This window comes from Suncus etruscus, chromosome 5, assembly GCF_024139225.1.
Source record: "Suncus etruscus isolate mSunEtr1 chromosome 5, mSunEtr1.pri.cur, whole genome shotgun sequence".
Classification (NCBI taxonomy): domain Eukaryota; kingdom Metazoa; phylum Chordata; class Mammalia; order Eulipotyphla; family Soricidae; genus Suncus; species Suncus etruscus.
In genome coordinates this window covers 86109811-86132688 of record NC_064852.1, presented here as the reverse complement: position 1 = coordinate 86132688, position 22878 = coordinate 86109811, and positions in this window count along the sequence as shown.

The following is a 22878-nucleotide window of genomic DNA, read 5'->3' as shown; positions in this document are numbered from 1 at the left end:
GTTTAAGGGGACTGATTACATCCCATTAAGGTAATACCACATAACTCTTTTAACAATGTTTAAAACTTATACTAACATAGGATATTGTTAATTAGAACATAAATAGGAAAGAAGAAAACACAGAGCAAGTAGGTAAAATAAATCAAGGCATGAGAGACTGAAGGAAGCACAAAACACCCAGAGAAACTGATTTACAAAAGTTTTGATTAACATATATCATTTCAAAGCACATTATATGGGTAACGTTATATGTACTTTAGATTTGTCATTAAAATAGACATCACAATATGTCATCACAATATTAAGCCATGGGGTTTTTCTTTCACATACATTATTATTTCTTATTTGAAAACCTAAAAAGTAATTTAAAATTTTTTGTTGTCACTCTAAAGATGTAGTTATATGAGACTATTGAACAATAGACCATGCCCTCATGCACTATTGATAGGACTGTAAGTTGATATAACCTCTCAGGAAGTTACCTTATTGATATGTATATACCTCAATGCTGCATGTTACATTATCTTAGAGATACATTAAGCAAAAGAGCACAAAAATGTTTATTACATTTTAGTTTTAATAAAGAATAAAATATTGAAAGGAAACTAACTGCTCACAATAGAACAATGCTAAATTATACTCCTCTAAAATTTGATAATCATATTATATTCATACTAGATTTTGCCACAAAAGAAATAAGTGCTTTGCAAAAGAAAATTGGCATTGTATCAAGTAGTATGTATCAGAATTTTAGCAATTTAAATTCTGAAACAAGTTAAAAAGTCTGCTGAAACATCAAAGTTTTTTAATCCTAAAGTTCTTCTGTTCTAATCTGTGAATTTATCTTGCTTAATGAAAAAAATATTAAGTTAAACAACATTTGGAAAAGGTATTAAAAGATATAGTCTCTCTTGGTTAGTACTTAGATGCCACTCAAGCTTATCTCCAGAAATAGTGAAATTAAATTTTTTGTGTTTTAATTCCACTCAATCGTCATATTCTGACTGAGAACTTACCTTTTACATGAATATCTTCCATCTCTAGACACATTCAGTTATTAAGTGTTTCTTCACAGCATTCAAAACTTTCTATATTAAGTTTTCCTCATTTCTATTTCAAAAGGTATTTCTTCAAAGCAAGTTTTAGGGTGCACACTAGATCTCCTGCTTATCATCTACTATTGAAAGAAAAATTTTATATCAGACTAGGCCACCTGAGGTAAAAATTTGGTAAAACACCAGCACACCTTTTTTGCTTTACATATACTTTAATAACAACTAAGAATCTAGCCAGTAAATTCTCCCTCTCCTCTATTTCAAACCTGTAACTCACACTCAGTCTTCTTTTCAACACTCTTGATATCCTGATATCCCGACACCAGGTCTTTTTCAACTATCCATTTCTTATCTCATATTAACTTCTTATGGAACATTCATACAGTTCAAACCCCCTAACTTATCCTGTGCTGTGAGAAAAGTTAACTCTTCCATTCCAGGAAGATGCTGCATTACAATAAAGTAGACTTTATTACAATAAAGATTTTTAATTTTACTTTTTTAATAATTACCATCCTTCACCAGTGCATTTTTTCTGCCACCAATGTTTCCAGTTTCCCTCCCATCCACCCACCCCCACCTATCTCTGGGGCAGGCATTTTGACTGTGTGTGTGTGTGTGTGTGTGTGTGGTGTGCATGCATGTGTGTGTGTGTATGTATGTCTCTTTGCTTTCTGATATGGTGATTTACAATATTATTAACAAAGTGGTACAATGCATGTCACTTTATCTCCTTTTAGTCCCCAGTTCTTGTCTAGAGTGATCATTTCCAAATATCATTGTCATAGTGGACCCATCTCTACTCACCATTATTTATGTCAAACTTCCTACTGGTCTTCCTAGTCTTTATCTCTATTGTCTCTGGGTATTATTACCATACTGTCTTTTATTTTTCTCTTTTCACAAATGAGTGGAATTATTCTATGATTATCCCTCTCTCTCTAAATTATATCACTCAACATAATAATATTCATATCTATCCATGTATAAGTACATTTTATGACTTTATTTTTCCTAACAGCTGGATAGCAGTATTCCATTATGTAGATATATCACAGTTACTATAACCACTAATCTGTTGTTGGACATATGAGTTATTTGCAGATTCTGGTTATTGTAAATAGTACATAGTCAACTTCTTTCATCATTGCAGAAGACAATTTAGAGGTTCTTCCACGTTTTCCTCCAATGTGATTTACTACCTCATCCATACTTGACACAAATTATTCTAGTTTCTTTCAGACAGCCCTGTTCAGTGTTCATGATCTCACTTTCTCTTGCCTGGCTCCATCATTCAAGATAAGTACTTATTTCTTTGCAACTTTCAACCCATGCTATTTTCTTCAGACTCCTTCTTACAATTAATATATATTTTAAGGGTTTTATATTTGAAATATAAGAAAAATCTTGAACCAGAAAAGCTTTAATTGATTTGCATCATCTAATGCTTTGTCTTCTTTTGCTCTTTCCTCTGTCAACAACATTTATTTTTATGTGACTATTTATACATATCTTACTAAAGTGTCTTGTTAGTGAAACTACAGAATTATAAAATTAATTGAAACACATTCTCTGTTTTAAAAACTTTAATTTACTTCAGGAGATACACATAAAAACTTTATATATATACATATATATCTGATTTCACTTAATACTTGGGAAAAAACTGCTTTCACTTGAGTCTTATAGTTGTTACTCTTCTTCACAATCAGATTCATCATCTCAATGAAACTTTTCACTTCCGACAAAATCAATGGCCTATTGATTCCTAAATCTCAAGAGTTCTTCTCATCTCTCATCCTTTTTTGATGATTCTTATTGTAGAGGACATTAATTATTGAATATGTATGTGTGCTCAGTTAATTATCACAATAACCTCGTAAAGGAAAGATCCCCTAAAAAGCCCCAATCCTCTATCATCAGTTATTAGTGAAGCCCAGGAAGAGTGATTAACTTACTCAAGGTCACCCAGAAAATGAATGACAGAGCTTGGACTTGATCCCATATTTTCTGATTCCAAAGCTTCCATGTACCTTTACTCCCAGATACCTTTCATTGTTATCTTAATGAATGAGTGGGTGTATCTGTATTGAACATCAGCATGCATAGAGATTACAGAATGATGAAAACATTTTTCTTACTCTGACCTAATGTGCCAACACTTCATCTAGCACTAGTTTCAGAATTATTGCCCCATAATTGTTTCTGTTTCAACACAAAATGCATCCTACCTTAGATATCAGGATAGGGAAGATAATAGTTATTCTAATATGCTCTGCTTCTGATTTCTGTCCACAATAACTTAAATATAAACCAGCTTTATAATTACAATTGGTTGATACCTGAGTACTTAACAGCTTTTGGCTGAAGAGCACATAAAAATCCATAAATAATATTTCAGTGATAATATTTCAGTGATATTTTATTGGTTTAGTGAAGCTCAAACTTACAAATTATTGCCTCCATTCAGACATTTTTTGTTTATTTGTATTATGGAGTTTTTATGATTTTTTTGGTGGGGCCACACCCAGTAGTGCTCAGGAGTTACTCCTGGCTCTGTGCTTAGAAATTGCTCCTGGTTTGAGGGATCATATGGGATGCGGGGAATCGAACTGCGTCCGTCCAGAGTCAGCTGCATGCAAGGCAAACACCCTACCACTGTGTTACCATTCTGGTACGGGCCATTTTTGAGGAATCCAAAATATTAATATTAAATGCCCAAACTAAATGGATTATTGATTGTTCAACAATACAATTTATTAATGTATTAATTCTAACATTTTGTACCAATTCTGAAACTCTTAAGATTCTTTCTTCCATTTCTCTTTTCAGGTCTAGTATATTCTTGTTGGGTTTCAATTTGATTGACCTATCTAGTGTTGACAGGCCCGTGTTGAAGTCTCCCACAATTATTGTATTATTATTGATATCCTTTTTCATATTTGTCAACAATTGTATTAAATACTTTGCTGGTCCCTCATTGGGTGAATATATTTTTAGGAGAGTGATTTCTTCCTGCTGTACATATCTCTTGATTAGTACATAATGTCCTTTTTTGTCCCTTACAACTTTTCTGAGTATAAAGTTTTTGTCATCTGATATTACTATGGCCACCCAGCTTTTTTAAGGGTGTTATTTGCTTGGATGATTTTCCTTCAGCCTTTTATTTTGAGTCTATGTTTATTCTCACTATTCAGGTGTGTTTCTTGTAGGCAGCAGAAGGTTGGGTTCAGTTTTTGATCCATTTTGCCACTCTGTGCCTCTTAACAGGTGCATTTAGTCCATTGACATTGAGAGAGATAATTGTCATGGGATTTACTGCCATCTTTGTGTAGAAGTTTGGTGTGTTTGTTGGTCTGTCTTGTCTTTAAAGTAGATCTTTTAGTTTTTCTTGTAAGGCTGGTTTTTAGTCTGTAAAGGTTTTGAGCTGTTGTTTATCTGTGAAGCCATGTATACTACCTTCAAATCTGAAAGTGAGTTTTGCTGGGTGCAGTATTCTTGGCGAAGCATTTATTTCATTGAGTTTTGTCATTATATCCCACCTCTGCCTTCTGGCCTTGAGTGTTTCTGGTGACAGGTCTGCTGTAAATTTCAAGGATGCTCCCTTGAATGTAATTTTTCTTTTTGATCTTGCTGCTTTCAGTATTCTATCTCTATCTGTGAGATTCATCATTGTGACTAGGATGTGTCTTGGGGTGTTTTTCCTGGGGGCTCTTTTAGCTGGTACTCTTCGGGCATGCAGGATTTGGTCGCATATTTTCTTTAGCTCTGGTAGTTTCTCTGTGATGATGTTCTTGACTGTTGATTATTCCTAGAGATTTTCTTCTTGGGTCTCTGGGACTCTAGTGATTCTTAAGTTGTTTCTGTTGAGCTTATCAAAGACTTCTATTTTCATCTGTTCATATTCTTTGAGCAATTTTTCCATTGTCTGATCATTTGATTTAAGGCTTTTTTCCAATCTCTTCTGCTGTGTGGAGTTGTTATGCATCACATCTAACAGTGCACTAATTCTATCCTCAGCTGGAGTTAACCTGTGAAAAAGCTCATCCGTTTTGTTCTTCAATTTGTCTACTGAGCTTTTCAGACCTGTTATTTGACCTGATGTTTCAGTTTGGAGTTTTCTGATTTCTATCTTCATATTCTCTTGATTCTTATTAGTGTTCTGATCCTACTTTCTTTGAGTTCTGTGAGCATCCTCCATAATTCTTCCCTAAACTCCATATCTGAAAGATTACCTAGGTGGTTGGCCATTGTTGGGTCATCAGAGTTTCCATCTTCATTCTCTATGCCTAACATTGGTCTGCGTAGTTTCCTGATTGTCACGCTTATGTTGTGGGTTTTTCTACGTGTTGTGGTAGTATTCATTGGCTAGGAGGAGTGGGCGGCCACAAAGCAAAGCAGAGTGCTTTGACCCCTTAAGAGGTGGACTTAAGGGGCCCAGCAGAGTCAGCTTTATTTGCAACTCCAGCCCAGAAAGACTCACCTCAGCCGAGGCAAGCTGCCAGGGGATGAATGCCAGAGAAGATCAAAGTTGCCAGGTTGAAGCAAGCCAGGGGAAGCCTCAAAATGTCTACCGAGCTTAAGGGGCCCAGCAGAGTCAGCTTTATCTGCAACTCCAGCCCGGAAAAACTCACCTCAGCTGAGGCAAGCCATCAGGGGATGAATGCCAGAGAAGATCAAAGTTCCCAGGTTGAAGCAAGCCAGGGGAAGCCTCAAAATGTCTGCCCACTCTTAATATTCTTGTGACATCTAAAAATGTCTAAATTACTTATTCACTTTTCTCTTTTTTTCTTATAAAAGGCATGAATACAAGGGTCCAAAATATAATACAGAGGTAAGGTCTTGCACATGGCCACTCCAGGCTCAAACCCTGAGATTGTGTATGATTTTCCCTAGAACCCTCTGTGATCCTGAAACTCAGAGCAAAATGTAAGCTTGGTATGGCCCCAAAAGAAAAAAATTTAAACTCATGAACACAGTGTGTCTAGATATGCTGCCTCCAAGAGTATATTTTCAGATAACTTTTTTGAATTGTTTGCTAATACCAATTTGTAACATTATTGTCTGATAAAGGTAGCTATCAACATGTTTTAACTTTATCAATCTACTTTTTATAAGTAAGTTGTATAAACACATCTGGGTTTTATCTTCTTTTTATTTTTTATTTTATTTTTGGTTTTTGGGTCACACCCAGCAATGCTCGGGGGTTACTCCTGGCTCTACACTCAGAAATTGCTCCTGGCATGCTTGGGGGATCAAATGGGATGCCAGGATTCTAACCACTGTCCTTCTGCATGCAAGGCAAATGCCTTACCTCCATGCTATCTCTATGGCTCTGGGGTTTATCTTCTTGCCTATAGTTTTAATAGTTTTATTTTCTTGCCTATCGTTATAATTAGTTCGTACACTTACTTTTATTTGCTGCCATTTGAACATTTTGCTGTCTTTTAAAGTGTTTTGCTGAAACTTACTGCTAATTGTCTTTCTCTGTCCCAACATGTAATTTTTTTCCTTAATTTGGCTTATTTACAAATCATTTTTCCTCCTTCACAATTTCTTTGTAAATGGATATTTTTAAATCTCTTCCATATGTCTCATATAATCTCTGTTAGGAGTTTATCATGTGAAGTGCTATCTATTCTTTTTTCTTTTGGGAGGAATACATGCATAATAATTTTATTCTGTTTTTTGGAGGAGATTATGATAAAATTGTGTAAAATGTTTATGTTTGTAATTAATTTGCCTCTTACTGGGGCCATCCCATGCATAACACTGTGATGAGTCAAAGACTGGGCAGAGAAAGATCCTGTGAACAGAATGAAAAGCAAGAACCCATAAATTCATGAAAAATTTAGGAATCTTGGTAAATAGTATATTTAAAATAAAATTTTATAAATATATAATGTAACCCTAACTAATATAAAAGGACTCTGAACGTAGTAGGAATTAATAGCACTGAGACAGAGTCATTAAATATGGTCTTGATAGTGATGAGTTTTGATCAGGCAATTAGAACTAGGATTTCTGTGATGTAACTGCTGATAACAATGTTCCAGTTAGTGGGTAAAGACCAGAATTGGCAATGGCCACTGGTTCAGACAAGACCTAATTTGTCTGGTTTTTATGAAAGTGTCGGTAGAAAATAAGAGAGAAGGTACAAGTTGATGAAATTAGGGTAATATGATTTGTGGAAATTCTTCACACAACTTTGATTCAGAACCTTGTCAGTATGTGTGCTGCAAACATTTCTTTCAAGTTTCTGGCTTGTTTTCTATATTTTCAAAAAGATAACTTCTGGGGCCAGAGCAATAGCACAGCAGTAGAGCGCTTGCCTTGCACGCAACTGACTCAGGAAGGACCTGGGTTTGATCCCTGGCATCCCATATGGTTCCCCGAACCAGGAGCTATTTCTGAGCACATAGCCAGGAGTAACCCCCGAGCGTCACCAGGTTTAGTCCAAAAACAAACAGAAATTGACAATTTCATGTGCACAAGTTTTTAATTTGGGGGGGGGGGGTCACTCCCGGCAGCACTCAGGAATTACTCCTGGCTCCATGCTCAGAAATCGCTCCTGGCAGGCACAGGGGACCATATGAGATGCCGGGATTTGAACCACCATCCTTCTGCATGAAAGGCAAATGCCTTACCTCCATGCTATCTCTCCGGCCAATTTTTAATTTTATAGTAGTCAAATGTACCAATTTTCTCCTTTATGATTAATACTTCTACATCTTGGTTAAGAAAGTCTTCTCTACTTTGAGGTAGAAAGATATCCACTTACATCGTCTTCTAAAAGTTTTCAAGTTTAGCTTTTGGCACTTAAATTCTTACAGTACCTATAATCAACATTGGTGACCCATATTTTTAACTCAATTTTATTCAGTTGTTTCTCCTCTCCCCAGTAAGTTAGCATATTATCTCTGGTATATACTAAAAGTTTTTTTATATATCTCTGTTTTCTACTAAAGGTCTTTTGCAGTATATTTGTTCTATTTTCTAAACCAATTCAAACAGTAATACATCTGTATATTGATTGATATGTTTAAATTATCCCTTAATTATAATAACTATAATAGGTTGCATGGGTACACTATTAAATTCATAAATAACCTTGTATATCACAGATAGAGATGTAAAGGGATACATCTAAAAGAAAACAATAGGGTGGTTTTCATTAGCCTGGAATTATTATTAATTTAATTCTAGGCACTTGAAACCCAGTATTGCTATGGATGAGGAGACAAAATTTCTGTTACCTAGTCTGCTTTTGTTAATAGCATATTTAAGAAGTCTGCTTATGTATTTTTTGGTCCAGCTATATTTTAAGTAAAATAACATTGCAAAAAAAAAGTAAACACAAAAATTTGTATCAAAGCATCAAAACTGAACAATTCATCTCACCAAAATTCTGAGAATTCTGTTTTCTGGTCCCAATTTTCCAGAGAAAGGACTGTGTGTGTCTCAGCACTTACAAAGATGGCTGACAAATAGGAGTGTTTCAATGGATAGTTAAGACTTAAATGAAAACAAACAAAAAAAAAAAAAAAACAGGGCCCAGAGAGATAGCACAGCGGCGTTTGCCTTGCAAGCAGCCGATCCAGGACCAAAGGTGGTTGGTTCTAATCCCGGTGTCGCATATGGTCCCCCCGTGCCTGCCAGGAGCTCTTTCTGAGCAGACAGCCAGGAGTAACCCCTGAGCACCGCCGGGTGTGGCCCAAAAACAAAAAAACAACAATTAAATGGTGGGAGCATCATAGGCAACACATTTACTTTCAAATATCAACCTTGTATTTAGGTATCAAACATATTCAGTTAGAGGGAAATTTGGCTAATCGAATTGGACTCACTTTGCATTGCCACACATGTGTCAGCAGCAAGCGGTATGAACAACAGACTAGGGGAATGGACAGGTTGTATTCAGAAAGGAGTTGTGCAAAGAGAGACCGGAGTCAAGCCGTCATGGCCCCTATTGTTCTAGTTTTTATTCAAGCTGTGAATACAAAATGAACCAAAGAGTAAATGTCAGAACACTTTGAGTAATAAACTCAAATTAGCTCTGTGCAAACCGTGTACATTAGTTCTGGAAGAACACAGTTAGAGCAGCCAGCAGCCTTGGCAGGTGAGAAGCAGGGAGTTCCCAGGAGACTTCCTCCTACTGTGGAATTATTTAGTTACTTTTGACTTTTTTCACACTGTGGTCACAGATCTCTGGCAAATTATGATATGTTTTAATAGAAAAAAACATGCATCAGCTGTTTTTCTAATTAGGTAACATATAGCTTCAAGTTTTCTATAGTTTGCGCATATCTGTATTATAGATTATATGTGCATAAATGGAAGAAAATGATCTCAAAAACTAAAATATAGAGGACATGCATGTTATATGTCAAAACTTCAAACCTTAAATAGGTTTTTCATTTATTAAAATATTTTCATGTGTTACATAGTTTTCTAGGTGTAGGTGCATGCTGGGTCCTGATATAAGCTTTCATTTTTTTTTTTCCTTTGAGAGCCACATCTATCAGTGCTCAGGGCTTATTCCTGGCTCAGCATTCATGAATCACTCTTGCTTGTGCAATGGGGACCAACCATATGAGTTATCAGGGATTGAAACTGGGTTGGCTGTGCACAAGGCAAGTTCATTACTCGCTGTATATAAACTTGCTTGCTGTAGAGTGATCCAACACTTTTGAACGCCACTGCTCTTATGCCAATGTGAAAAGAACAATGAAAGGGTCTCTGTGGCCCATTAAAATGGTCCATGCAAAGACAGCCATTCTGTCTTGTAAATACACAGCGTGCTCTGCACAGTGATAATTCTCAAGGCCAGGTTCTTTATACTTTCAGACTTGTTATTTGTTTTCTTGTCTTCAGATTTGCAGCCAGACCACATCTTCATTTAAAAGAATTCTCCCCATTTCTCCCAGCTATTTGCAGGCAAGGCATTCTGGTGGTGGCTTCCTACATATTTATAGCTTTGATTGCTTCACCCTGTAAATCTTTGTTGGGCATTCCGAGCAAGCTACCCACTTCAACTGCCGTGTAAGGATCCCGCTGGCCCTGTCTGTTCTCTCATTGCCAGTTTAGTAGAACAATGTCAGCATGAGTCTGTAGATGTGAGTAAATCTTCTCGTACAATTTCCTCAAAGCATATGGTTTATCTTAACTCTGTTTGTAGGAGACGTTTATATTCATTTGATGTTGTACACAGGCAATTATGCTACCCTTTACAAGTAAATCTGCAATTACTCACTAACAACTGCTTCACATCACTTCTTTTCTGGATAAGATTGGTAAGTTTTGAAACTGAGAAAATAACACTCAAACTAGTAAAGTTGAAATTGTCAGCACTGTTCTCTAAAACTTATTTGTCTAAAGTTTTGCAAACAACAAAATATAAATCTCTGAAGACCTAGAGTGAATGGATTCTACCTGTGGAGACTAATTGTGTTTGTTTTTGTTTATTTATGTTTAATGTCACTTTTATCTATCTATTTTATTTAAGACAAAATAAAACACCATAAAAGACGAAATAAGTTTGGTTTTTTTTTAAGCCAAATTGAGCAGTTGGGGGGGTTTATATACCAACTTTTGTGATACTAAGTTCTGATAAACTACCGCCATCGGACCAGCCAAGACAAAATAAGTTTTAAAGATTCATCTTCACTACTTTAAATAAACACATAGGAAGCAAATATCTGCAAAATGAAGACAGAAAAGAACAAAGACCTAGAATACAAATCCAACAGAAAACAATGGGCCTGGGGCTGGGGAGGTGGCACTAGAGGTAAGGTGTACGCCTAGCAAGCCCTAGCCATGGAAGGACCACGGTTCAATCCCCAGGCGTCCCATATGGTCCCCCCAAGCCAGGGGAAATTTCTGAGTGCTTAACCAGGAGTAACCCCTGAGCATCAAATGGGTGTGAGCCAAAAAAACAAAAAAAGTAAAATAAAATAAAAACCAAAAAATAAAACAATGGGCCAATAAGTTAAAAACTGAGCAATCAATTTGTATCATTGACAAATATCTCCTAACTTCAATGTACCACTGGGCTTCAAATGCTCTCATGCCATCATAGAAAGGCATAACATTTATGTACAATTATGTCTAATATATATTAGAGGGCAGAATGCCAGAAGTCCTTGGTAGAAGAGAGATCTTAATAAAGAGGACCCTAATTAGGTCAAGAATGGATTTCTGAGTATTCAGAGTATGATTTTCAATTTTATTATTTATTTTTAATAGAAGAGCTATCAGGAGACTTTGAAAGTGACATAGTTTATTCTAGACCAATCAAATGGTTGGGCATTTGATTTGATTTTCACAGAAAGGTTAATTTTTAAGATTCAAAAAAGAGACATCTCCCAAAGCATATATTCCATTCATGAAATACTGGCCTTTTATTTTTCATTGGTGGAAGACCATTATGAATACTAATAAAATATTTCATAACTTTTTATTATTGTCCATGCTCAGCAGATATTTTATTATACAGTGATGTTAAAAGAGAGAGTCCCATAGAAGTCACCTAGATTGCCCTGGAGAGTGTCTAAAGTCATACCAATATTTATAACAATATTCATACTTTCATTTCTAGAATACATTAACTTGTGGTGATATTTCAAAGGGCACATCCTTAGAGCCTTTTATGCATTTATATGATGCACCCCTCACTTTGAAAAGCTGCCTACTAAAAATAACAAATTTAACTCTTCTTTCCCAAATAAGTACCTTTGTTAAATCCATTACCTTTGAATGTGTAAATACTTAAAAGCCAAAACAAAACAAACAAACAAAAAAAAAAAAACAGAAAATGAGTGATTTGTTGATTTTGGAACTATTTTCAAAGATCAAGGAGCTCCACAAGATGTAAGAAAAATGTAAGATAAGATGTAATAAACTAAAGAAAATAACAAAAAGTGAAAATAGTTCAAGAAGAAATGAACAGATTGCTACAGTAATGAGTATGAAAAGAGTTCAATAGAAATATTATAAAAATTGTCAGAGTCCCTAAAGAACAGGAGTACAAACTTGATGAAGAAATAAATAAATTATAGATAAGAATTTCCCAGAATTGAAGAATACAAGCACCCAAAGAGTCCCAAATAGTTCCAACAAAAAGACTCAAATAGAAAAGACCCAAGTACATTATAACAACATAAGAATAACAAAATGCGGGGCCGGGCGGTGGCGCTGGAGGTAAGGTGCCTGCCTTGCCTGCGCTAGCCTAGGATGGACCGCGGTTCGATCCCCCGGCGTCCCATATGGTCCCCCAAGAAGCCAGGAGCAACTTCTGAGCGCATAGCCAGGAGTAACCCCTGAGTGTCACAGGGTGTGGCCCAAAAACAAAAAAAAAAAAAAAAAAAAAAAAAAAAAAAAAAAAAAAAGAATAACAAAATGCAAAGATGAAGGCAAAATAATGAAAGAAGCAAATATATTAAAGGAAGAAAGTACACAGGAATTAAAGTAGATTTATGCAGTGAAACTCTGTAAGCCAGAAGAGAATGGAGGGCTATAGTACAAAAGCAGAACTAATCACGCCACAATGATACTCTACCAAGTTAGATTCTCATTCAGAACTGAAGAGATTATACAGTTTCGGGCACAAGTAATATAGGGAATTCATAGCCTTGAAACTTGAAGCATTAAAGGAAATGTGTGTGTGTGTGTGTGTGTGTGTGTGTGTGTGTGTGTAGATAGATAAACCTGTATATTTCTTTTATTTTTTTTATTTTAATCAAAGTGGATTACAAATCTTTCACTGTAATATTTTAGGTGCATAGTGATAGTGAATCAGGGGAATTCCCACCACCAATATTGTCCTCCCTTCACCCCTGTTCCCAGCATGCATTCCAGATCCCCCTCTTATACCCCCCAGGCTGCTAGTATAGGTGGTCCTTAAAAGGCAAGACAAAATCCTCAACACTTGGCACTATTTATTCTCTCTTGAAGCTTACTTTACTAGAGTAAGAAAAATTTGTTTACTCTTATCCTGCTAAGGGATTTTATATATACAAAATAACAAATTAGCTTTTGGGGGCAGTGCTCAGGGATTACTTCTGGCTCTATATTCAGAAATCTCTCCTGGTAGGCAAGGAGGACTTCTGGAAAACTGGGAATCAAACCCAGGTCTATCCTGGGTTGGCCATGTGCAAGGCATTCCCTACCATTGTGTATTGCTCTGCCCCCCAAATTAACTTTTCTTTTATATTAAGTGCTATATATTTTACCCAGTTGTTTTTATTCTTTGCTGTCTTTTATTTTTTGCTGTTTTCATTTTATATCCATTGATATTATTACAAACCTTTTGCTTATTTATGCAAATATTTATGCATATTTATAATATTTATATTTATAAATTTATGCAAATATTATACACTATAGTATAACATTTTATAATATAAAGGCAATATTCCCTTTTAGGATAAAGCACTTTTTTCCACTTATTTTATTTTATTTATTAATAATTTTTATTTTGACCAAAGTGGATTACAAATCATTCACAGTAGTATTTCAGGTACATAGTGACATTGAATCAGGGGCCTTCCCACCACCAATGTTGTCCTCCCTCCACCCCTGTTCCCAGCATGCATCCCATATCGCCCCTCCTTTGCCCCCTGGGCTGCACTTTTATATTTCTGCCAGTCTATTCAGAGTTTCTCCTTAATTTATTTTTTGTTTATGGGCCACACCTAGCAGTGCTCAGGAGTTACTCCTGGCTTTGTACTCAGAAATCACTCCTGGAAGGCGTAGGGGACCATATGGGCTGCCAAGGATCAAACCTGGGCTGCCCAAGGCAAATGCCCTACCCACTGTAATATTGCTCTAGACACTCTCAAATTTTTAGCCTATTTTTAGCTATTCACGTATATATGTATAGGTGACTCCATATCCACAATTTATATAAAAGGAAATCTATCTCAAACAAGATATTAAAAAGAGAAACATCAAGTTATCAGTCATAAGAAATGAACTTTTCTTTTGTAGAAATGAACTTCCAAGAGGAAAAGTGGGAGGAATACTTGGGACCCTGATGAAGAGAAGTGGAGTGTCTGATAGCAATTGTAGTGTTGTAATGATGTCTTGATTAAATATTTGACAAACAGGTCAGAACAATAGCACAGCAAGGAGGTGTTTGTCTTGCACGCAGTCAATCTGTGTTTGATCCCCAGCACTGCCAGGTGTAACCCATAAGCACCATTGGGCGTGGCCCAAAACCAAATGTCCTATATACTCTAGAATAAGCTGACCCAAATATAAGCCAACCCCACTAATATTACCCTAAAATACTGGGACAACTTAGTGACTCAAGTATAAGCCAAGATGGAAAATGCAGCAGTCACCGGTAAATATATAAAATATATATAAATATATAAAATATTTATAAATATATAAAATATATACCCAAGAAATTACAGTAATTGAGGTATCAGTAAATAAATAAATACATGATTACATTTACAATACATGATTGTTTGATATACTGTATACCATTAACATACCACATTAATCCATAGTATTCAATGACAACTTTAATAAAGTGAATAAACTATTTAAGACAGTAAAGCATTGTAAATAAATGGTTAAAAATCCTGAATTCTTATACTCCAAACCCCTGATTATAAGGATTCAGGATTTATAACCAATTATTTACACGACTTTACTGCCTTACATGGGTTTTCCACTTAATTAAATGTACCGTTGAATGTTGTGGGCTAAATAGTTCAGTGGCATCCAGTTCAGTTCAGCTGCCTATATCTTTAGCTCATCCACGACTTGTGGACTGAGCTGAAGCATCGCCCCTTCCAACAGACAGCAGAAGATGACTGGAGACTGTGCATTTGATTCTGTGTGTATGCAAATAACCTGTATGACAAGAGTATATATGGTAAAAAAAATTACAAACAATATTGTAAAACACAATACCTAAATAAAAGTGGTTCTAATAAGTAATTAAAACTTTATCATTTAAACAACAGTCTTCATGTTTGGACCAGACCAACTTTTACAGACTCAAGTTGTTCTCAAAAAAGATATAAACCAAATCATGAAAAATCATGGCTATCAGGCCAAGCTGAAAGTTGTCAGTAACAGGAGGATATGTCTATGTCTCTGCATCCATCACCCATAATTACTGCATGACCTATGGTCTTGCTTTATTACTCCTCTATGAATTTCTATAGAGATAAACATCTGACCAAACTCCAGGGATGCCAACATTTGGGCTTATATCACCAGAACTTTTTTTGAGTGAGTGTGGGCATCCTCCCCATAACACCCCTCATCTTCTCATACTTCTGGGAGACCTGGCAGCCATAACCACACTCACAGAAACCACATTATCAGCAATAGTGGTTTGAATTCCTGAACCATGTGACCGTAAATGTGACAACTTTATTTGTTTGATATTGTCATTCCCATAGAGCCAAGTGAACTTAGATGCTAATGTGTAGCTCAAGTCACTTAATATTCAGAAACAAATGAAGAAACAGAATAGTCAGCTAGCAACAAGAATTTACTAAACCTTCTTATAAAGATTTAATGATGTCATTGAAGGTATAATAATTTTCACAAATTTGCTTGTCTCTGTACTTCTTTTTATTTCTCCCTCTTCTTAATCTTTATTTTTCTTTCTATTCTTTTTTAAAAATAATTTTTCTCTCCCTTATTTGTTAACAAATGTACTATGATCAACTATGTGATACATGCTTTTTAATAAAATTAAATTAAAATATATATTGTATATATTTTATATATATTTACATATATATAAAACTTGGGACTGGAGTGATAGTACAGCTGATAGGTGCTTGCCTTGTATGTGGCCAACCCAGGTTCAATTTCCAGCAGCCCATATGGAACCCTGAGCACTACCAGGAGAAATTCCTTTGTGAGGAGACAAAGAATAACCTCAAATCATTGCCAAATGTAGCTCATCTTTCTTTCTTACAAAAAACCTATATAACTTGAGCAAAGGCTCGATGACTAAGAGTGCAAGAGTGAGAACATGGGTTCAAGGTTTAGTGCTGCCCACATGCTTTGATCACTGCCTCAATAGCTTTGCACTCTGAAACTTCAAGTTCCTCAACACTGTTTGATCTCCAGCACACAATCTAAAGTGTGGGACTCCAAGTAAGCACTGCATTTAATGGTATGCATGGGGAACAACCCTTGTTGAGACCGTGTGTGAGCAGCACAGTTATTCCTGTTGGACTCCATTCAAAGTGTGTGCGAGCATCAAGACTAAAGGCATGTTTCCTGACAGGCTCTACAGACAAGGCTGGGAGCACATAACCAGAGAGCTGACTTCCTCCCATAGTAACAATAAGAGCAACAAAGGGGAAAGGAAAATGGAAAAACATAGAACTTTATAAAGTACATCTAATTGCCCTCCTCTATTCTGCATAAGTTTTTTTCTTAAATATTAACCTTTCAAACATTTGGATGAAGTTGTGGAGGAAGCAAAATATCCTGTTTCTGGGTTTAACTTATCACTAAGAGGTAAAGAAATTTAAGATTTGAAATGAAAGAATTTGTTCCATGTTTCTATTGGTGTCAGGGATTAACAATGATGTCTACATTCAAAATATATGAAGAAAATGAACAGCACCATTTAGAGGAAATATTAGTGAAACCCCAAAAATAAATTGGCAACTAACAAGGAGGATTGCTTCTTATTAATTAAGAGGTACTCTAGAATGGGTTCTTGGCTTTATGTAAATGTTGTAAATCTTCCCTTTTTTTAGAATGCTGGCTTTTTATTTTTAAAGAAAACACACATCTGTGTTTATACCAGGTGGTATGTAGACATTTCCTATTATTATTCATTCTTCTGTCCATTGCTACAGATGTTATAAGTATTTTCTACACTTCTCCCCACTCTTACAGGCTAAAAACAGAACCTAGCATTAACCATAACAGTACATGAAGAGAAAGAGAAAAATCTAAAATAAAATCCAGGTGCATGATTAGATTAATTCTGTCCTACCACTTGATCACTTCAACAAACTGGTGGTATAGTTAAAGATACATTTTTTTCTCATAGATAACTTTAGAAAAACATATGAAGCCTTATTCCATAAACTGAATATCAAATATTATATGCATACAAAATTATCCTTGGATAAAAAAATCATAGTCAAAGCTCTCCGTCTAGTGATGCTGTTCTATCTTAATTCCCCTAAAAGCTATTTTAACATTGAGGGGCCGGGCGGTGGCGCTGAAGGTAAGGTGCCTGCCTTGCCCGCGCTAGCCTTGGACGGACCGCGATTCGATCCCCTGGTGTCCCATATGGTCCCCCAAGCCAGGAGCAACTTCTGAGCACATAGCCAGGAGTAACCCCTGAGCATTACCGGGTGTGGCCCAAAAACCCAAAAAAAAAAAAAAAAAAGCTATTTTAACATTGAAATGAACATGTATCCGACATGTTTTCTGAAGTTAAACGCTATTTAATATTTAATACATTATTTGGAGTCAAGTCAAAGGGTGAAAATTCTATTACAAGAAACATTACACTTTCAATTTTAATGTTAAAGACCAGAATTTCACTAAGATATAATTTTAAGAAGAACGTCTTGCGGCCTTATTGGGTAGCATCTACATTCTCTTTCCCCATCCTCTTCTCTCTGGAAATTAGTGAAGCTGGATGGGATTCTAGCTCCTCAAGTTTACTAATTAAGTAAGGACAATTTATAAAATAGACAGTATTTTACCTAAGAATTAATATTTTGAGAACTTTGATGTCAATGTCACCTATATTTTATGAGTTGCAAGCTTTGGATTTAAAAATAAACCTCTAATTAAGAAAATTGATTTAAGATCAGATCTTAGTCCATTCTACATAAAAACAATCCTTTGTGATAAAGGAAAAATGAAGCTCAAGTAATCTCAGGTGAGCTTATGGTACTAGTATGTCAAAGATTTTAAAGACTGTAGATGAACATAATAGCAAATATAGTCACTAAAGTGAGTGTTCATCGATTTGACCAGTAAATAGATATAGATTGACTTTGAATGGTTTTATGTAACTAATATTTTTCTCTAAGATTTCTGTTAAGAGGAGGAAAGGTAAATGACAGTGCATAAGATCATAGAATAAAGGATGGGTCACAGTTCTTCAAAAATTAATAGGCTCCCAAATCAAACAAGATGATTGATACTGCCTTTTATTTGATCTCTAAACTGCAATGACAGGCACAGCATGCTCTTGCTTTGCCTGACATTGTGATTTAGTGAGAAAAGAAAACTCAGAAGATTATGAGAGAAAAAAACCTTACTGTATTGGGTCAGAAACCTCTTGATTGAAATATCCAACTTCTGATTTTAAAATCTTTATTAGATGAAGTCCTTTTTAAGGTAGATCTTTTATGTGCCAATATATCAGCATTAAAGTTGTGGGTTTACTTAAGCAAAAGTGATAGTTTTCTAGAAGAAACTGTTAGCTTCATATTTTCTAAAGGAACTGCATTTGCAAAAGAAATAATAATGCTAATAAGAATGGTAGGGAAAATTGCTGTTCTTATCATGGGTAAACATTTATAATAAAATAACTATGAAATGTTGGTTGAATAAAATAAGTTGGAAGAAACTATGGCCAATATAGATAATAGATGAGTAAACCAGCCAACTTCTATCAAGTCTCAGTGGCTGTGGCTGGAGTTTAAAGGCTACCACATGGAAAATGATAAAGTCTTGATGTTTGCTAATTCATTTTTCCCCTATCAGGTGACATTTGTTTTGCTCTAGTTCTCATTTCATATTTGAAAAGTCTCTATTCCTCTCAAATAAACATACCTAGAGAGAAAAGCAAATTTATAGTGTAGTATCAACAAGTAACAAGTAACACAGAGGCTATTGGTTCACTTAATCTATGAGCTTGTCTAAGACTCATGCAGCATGATCATAAAATAATAAGTTTAAAATCACTTTTTAATAATCAATATTTACATAAAAATATCTGGGATTATTCACTTAACACATACATACTGAGTCTCTTGTATGAGCGAGGAGCTGGTCATTCCATTAGTGCCAAATGGAACAGGAAATGTTCTTGTACTCTTAAAACTTACATTCTGTAGAAGTCAAAAACTCTAATGCATAATAAGGAAAATACAGAATAGAGAATATAAGATTGATAAGATAATTTATGTTAACAATAGAAACTGTTTCAAAGAAGGACATGAAATATTGAAGGAGGTCAAAACATTAAGGTCACTAGTAAAGGATCCCTGGCAAGAGACTACTGCTTAGTGATGTGGAAGAAATGAATGAGATATGATCATCACTAGGGAAAAAGAATTGTAGAGGAAACAAGTCTGCCAGGCTTAGGTAGAAAACTACCTGCCACATATAAAAAAAGTAAAAAACCTGTGACTTGATATCAGAGATAGACTAATGAGAAATAATACTTTTTCTGTTGGATTTTTTTGGTGGATACTTGAGGGGGGATATCAAACTGGCGCTCAGTGGATTATGTAGTGCTGAGATCAATCTTGGGGTTCCTTCATGCAAAGCATGTCCTCAGCTCTCTGAGCTATTGCTCTAGCTTCATCATTCTTCTAATGAAAAAATGAACTAACTTCGCAACCAGTCTTCCAACCTGGGACTCTATGAGATGTGGCATTGGTAAATAAAATAGCCATGATCTATGGTCAAAGATGACTGATTTTGAGAGAGCACAGGCCTGTTTCTACATATGAAGTCATTCTTGAAACCTTCATTCTTATCTCCTTGCTCTAATGATAGCATGTGATATACAATATCTTCCAGAGATGATAAATAGAGGTGGTAATTTTAAGAAACAAAAAGGAAATCAATAAACTCAGGCACATTTAAGGGAGGATACAGAAGTTGACATGTATATTGTGTACTTAATTATCCTTCTCTTCCCTGCCCTCTTTCCCTACAGGCTCTTTGTCAGGGATTTCAATGAGACAACTTTATACAAGATCAAACCAAAATAGTTTATAATCTCAGTACCAAATTATCTCACTGCCTATGAAAACAAAAAAACACCAATGAAACTTATCCACTCTCAAAATTCAAAACACATACATGCATACATATTAAAAATAAATCAAGACCATAAATGAAAGAAAAAATTATTATTTGATTATTTCTATGACCATGATTCCCATCAATTCCAGATCCTTTAAGAACCTCAAAGATATAAAATCTGTCTCAAGAAAATATATATGTATTTATGTGGGTGATAAACCCCAGCAAGACCAAACATGAATCTCTCTATAGAGCTAAGATTCAGATGATTTGATTGGAAAGAAATGTTTTTACTTAAAAATAAACAAATAAAAATTTTATTTAGATGAGTCAACATTCTTTTAAAAGTCAGCTTCAGCACATTTACTAAAAACATGGTTTACAATTAGAAAATAAGAATCTTAGTTCCATCTTTACTTCAAAGCAGACAGAAAACTGCAGCTGGGAATAGGAGTTGGCCAGGGGATTTAGTTGCATGGAATAGAAAGTCTATCCAGTTCACACCATCTGTCTTTAGAGATGTCACCATCAAACAGCTGCAGGTAGTAACCTTGGACTCAGACATGGTGACCCCTTGCCAACATCTCTGTGACCCTCCTAGAGCCTGGATCCCAGTAGAAGTTCTGAGTTATGCAAACAGACTCAACTGTTTTAGAAAGAAGCTTCTTTTGCATCTCCATAACAGTGGGTGTTCTTCTGACCTACCATTTAATCACTGCACTCACCTGAAATGGCCTCTAGAATCTCTTTGTAAGCACTGATCTCTGTTCCAGCATGTAATGGAGGAAATTAAGGACAGCATAAGAAAAAGATTCTGCCTGCTGTTATTTTTCTCATCCATGGACCTGCTAACCTACAAACAAACAGCTCTATAAGTTTGAGCACAAACAGGGAGGTTTAAAAAAATCATTATAAAATGATAGATCTTTATTGCTGGGAAAAAGTTCAAAAGCAGGAAGAGTTTAAGCGTGCATATATTCAATGTTCTTTGTTTTGTATAATAAAAAGAGGTGCTGATACTTTTATTTTAATAAAGTGAAAAATACCTCTCCCACTCTTTTCCTGTTCTCACACACCCACTTCTCTAGCCAAATTGGTTTATGAACTTGGCAGAGGAGGTAGCTGGAAAGGGAAAGGTATTTGTTTAAGGTGTTGGAAATCAACATTGCTAATATCTGTAGCCCTTACTTTTTTGTACACAACATGTTTGTAATCCATCATTTGATAAGTGATTCCGTGTGGCTTTCTGGGAGTCAACTGATTCCATTAGGGAGAAGATCCTGACATCTTAAGCAAAAAAAGAAGTCTTCCTTACTGTCTTCTGACAGCATCCAGGACTCAGTTTGCTTGAGAAAATTTGTCAGCTACAGAGAGAAAGAGTCCTCTTTTGTGAAGGGCAATAGTGCTGTAGATTCTTCCATTGTCTCCACATTGAGGATTTTTTTCTTGTCCTTACTAAGGGCAAATCCTATCAGAGAAATATGGAGAATACTACAGAAAAAAAAACGAAAAACAAAAAACAAAAAACAAACAAACAAAAAAAACAGCACAGCAACCAGAGACCACAAAAAAAAAAAAAATAAAAAATCAAGCTAAATACCGCACTGGACATACCAAGATGCCTGAGTTTACTTCCCATCTCTGCAATGAGAGGCAGAGCTATTATACTTCAGGACTGCAAAAATTCTACACACATAGAGATTATACCATCAATTTTTTTGCCACAGAAAGATGGTGCTAGAGCAGTGATTCCCAAGTGGAAACAGTATCTGGAGAAAGTCAATTTTTATGACTTTGATGCATGCTATTGGCATCTAGTGGATAGAAGCCAACAATCCTGCTAGACTTGCAACAGTGTAAGTTCAGCCCTCACCCTCTTCTTCAACTAGGAAGGTTCAATGCCAGAATTGTTCATACTGCAGCTCTAAGGTCGAAATCCTGTGCTAGAGAGACTGAAGATATGGGAGACAAGAAAAACAGAACATGTGGGAGCTAAATACAGCAGAAGATTCTAGAGGTGGCAGATTTTCAATAAAACCTCAAAGGGTTTGAAGTCTTTAAAATACAGTGGGGATAATTTTGACTGAGTATTTCATTTCAGAATCAGACAATGAAATCCAGTTGCTGATAAAAAAAATTGAAATGTCTTCCTCTGACTACTTGAGTTTGCTCTCTATATGTTGTATATGTATGTGTGTATGTATGTGACATATATATATATATATATATATATATATATATATATATATATATATATATATATATATAAAGAATATAAAGACAGCTAATTCAAATGCACATACAGTGATCACCTGGAAGGAAATTTGTACACATTGTAGCCTTTAGAGTCACAGACAATGCTGATTAAAAAAGGTTACACATTCTTCTTGTCAACATATTATCACATTATCGACAACCATGAACTTAAGATAAATGAGCTGTCTCCTGCCCCTCAAGACTGCAGCACTTTGTCTTAAAATTTTCTGTGAAAGATTTTTAGAGTGACTTTCAAAGGAAAGGTTTAGGTCCTTATAACAAGTTCCCTTTTCCATCAACTGATACCAAGATTTTTCCACATCTGAGCTCCTGAGTAATTCCACAAAAAGCATAGGAGGGAAGATATCACTTCAAGTGATTTTATTTCCTTTAAGTACATACCCAGATATGTGATTTCTGGATCATCTAGTAATTTTATTTTTAGTTTTTTTTTGTTGAACTTCTGTATTGTTTTCCATGATGGTTGTATGAATTTACATCCCTCCTCCAATTGTAAGGAAAGGTTTCTTTTTTTCTGCTATTTTGTTTTTAGTCCACTCAGAGTTTATTT